We start from the raw sequence: 2964 nt of genomic DNA on the forward strand, positions 1-2964 counted from the left end.
TGTCGGTTTTAACCGACATGATTGATTTGAATTCTAGCCAGCCCTCCAACCCTCTCTGATTTCGTGGAGCCCTCTCAGATTTCACAGCCCACTAGCCTAACCCTCGGTTTGAGACGGTTTTCAGACTATTTTCAACCCTCTAGTCTTCTGGACCATTCGATTGGAGATGACCTAAAGGTTAATTAGTTGTTTTGATATAAAAGATATATGCATCATCAAGTTGCTAGAGACTTGTTTTTCAGTTATAAATTGTGTTTGCTAATAATTGGTTACTTGTCAGTTATCATGGGCCCTTATTTTCTCGTTTAAATTAAAAAATAATTAATTTCCTTCCTAACCATCAAAAAGACAAAACATCCAGTACAGCAGTCAGGTGAAAATTTAAAACAAAAACAAACTAAGCAACATTACTGTCATTCGTAACTCTCCCATATATTTTTTTTGGATGAAAAGTTGCGAGCACTGATTATTTTAATAAAAAAAATTATATTTTTATTTTAAAAAGTTAATGTTGATATTATTCACTTACAACATTTTTGTTATTTTTCTTGAAATTCAAAATTTTTAAATCATTTACATTAATTTTTCTTTTTTTTTCCCCAATTTTTTGGCAAATTCCAAACGTATAAATCTTTCAAAACTCTCCCCCACCACACCACTTCCACAAAAATTTACGATCAAATCAAAACACAATTCCAGAATTGCTCTCGACTTTTATTAATATTGATCTTTGTTAATTGAGGGTTAAGAATCAAGACAAGGATCAACCTAACATGGGTGGCGACAAGGAGGCAACCTCGTCGTCCCAGCGTCTCAGGCTGCCGCCCCCGACGGAGAACACGCCGCTGATCGGCGACACCAAGCCATTGTCTTCCCAATCCAAAACCTTTGCCAACGTCTTCATCGCCGTTGTAGGCGCCGGTGTTCTCGGTCTGCCGTATTCCTTCAAGCGCACCGGGTGGCTCATGAGCCTCCTCACGCTCCTCCTCGTCGCGTTCCTCACCCACCATTGCATGATGCTGCTGGTCTACACCAGAAGAAAGCTCGAGTCTTCCTATGGGTTCACAAAGATCCCGTCTTTTGGGGATTGGGTTTCGCCGTTTGCGGCATTTGGGGGCGGTTGCTGGTGGATGTTCTGATCATTCTCGCTCAGGCCCGGTTCTGCGTCGGGTATATAATTTTCATTAGTAATACTTTAGCACATTTGCTCAATGCACCCACAGCATCCGATTTGACACCCAAGATATTGGGGTTGGCACCCAAAAGCTACTACATTTGGGGGTGTTTTCCCTTCCAATTGGGGTTGAATTCGATTGCAACGCTGACCCATTTGGCCCCTTTGAGTATTTTTGCTCAATGGGGGTTGTGATGGTTAAGGATGTGGTGGTTATGTTGCAAAAAATGCCAGAAGTGAAGGCATTTGGAGACCTTTCTCTGTTCTTTTACGGGCTGGGCGTGGCGGTCTACTCCTTCGAAGGGTTTGGGATGGTTCTGCCATTGGAGTCTGAGGCGAAAGACAAGGACAAGTTTGGGAAGATTCTTGCTTGGACAATGACATTCATTTCTCTGATGTATGGAAGCTTTGGAGCTCTTGGTTACTTTGCATTTGGGGAACAAACCAAGGATATGATCACGGCTAATTATGGTGCGGGATTGATTAGTACCCTGGTGAAGCTTGGCCTTGTGGTGAATCTGTTCTTCACGTTGCCTATAATGATGAACCCGGTTTATGAGATTGTTGAAAGGCGGTTTTGGGGTGGGAGGTCTTGCTTGTGGCTGAGATGGGTGCTGGTTTTGGCAGTGAGCTTGGTAGCATTGTCGGTCCCCAATTTCACGGATTTCATGTCGTTGGTGGGGAGTGGTGTGTGTTGTGCATTAGGGTTTGTTGTGCCGACTCTGTTTCATCTGATCGTGTTCAAGGGAGAGATGGGGTGGGGGCAGTGGTGCTCAGATATGAGTATTTTGGTGTTGGGGGTTGTTCTTGTGGTTTCAGGAACTTGGTCTGCTCTGCTAGAGATCTTTGCTGCCAAAGTATAGGAGGATTATACGAGTTGGTGTGTATTTTGATTAGCATAGATTGAATGATTCTATCTGTATAACTAAAAGATTTGTTATCACGGTTTGATTGCAAATTATTTAAAGGTGTGATGTTTGTAGAATTTTATACAGTTTAACGTAGACCGACGATGTCTTTCTAAGTCCAATTAGATGCCTTGATTTCATATTGATATCCAAATAACTTGATTTGATAACCTAGTTTCATTATGATACATCACTTGATCATTATTTGAATCGATGATCCGATCGGTGGATCATCTCCAAACTTTAATGCATTATAGCACATAATATTTGAGGACATTAGAAACTGACGGATCGGGAATCCGACGTACGGATTTTCCTGAATTGAATTTCTATGTTTGTAAAACTAATTGTTGACCGCCACCTAATTCTAGAAATTGGCGGAGATCCGGCCATCAGATCTTGATGAGAATTTAGCATATTGTTCTATGAGCATAATGTGGACCTTAGAAAGTTACGGATCCGAAATACGATGTGCGGATCTTCCAGATTAAATTACTAGGGTTTGGATCCCACCGTTGACTGAGAGTTGACTTAACCATTTGAATTACTAAAATTAGTATTATTAGAGACTCAGTGAGGCTTTGCGGACTTGTCTTGGTGAGTGACTTTAATATATGTGATATGGTTATTACCTTGTTTTCTTATATTAGTATCCTTTGTGGATATGACTTGGTCTTATAAATGTGTTTTTTGTTAAAATGTGATTTAGATAATTGGCCATCGATCTATTTTTATTAAATGTGATTTGATTCCTGGATTGGAAATATTTGTGAAAAAAGTGATTTGATGTGCATATTGAAATGTTTATGAGTTGTATTATAAATATATATTTGAAATGTTGAGAAATGTGAAGGCTAGTAGGGGACCGTTATCCTAGTGTCA

General features: G+C 40.2%; 1 pseudogene; it reads left to right on the forward strand.

The window, feature by feature from the left end:
- Positions 1 to 608: 608 nt before the first annotated feature.
- Positions 609 to 2141, forward strand: LOC137722503 (amino acid transporter AVT3C-like; annotated as a pseudogene).
- The last annotated feature ends 823 nt before the right edge of the window (positions 2142 to 2964 follow it).

This window comes from Pyrus communis, chromosome 2, assembly GCF_963583255.1.
Source record: "Pyrus communis chromosome 2, drPyrComm1.1, whole genome shotgun sequence".
NCBI lineage: Eukaryota > Viridiplantae > Streptophyta > Magnoliopsida > Rosales > Rosaceae > Pyrus > Pyrus communis.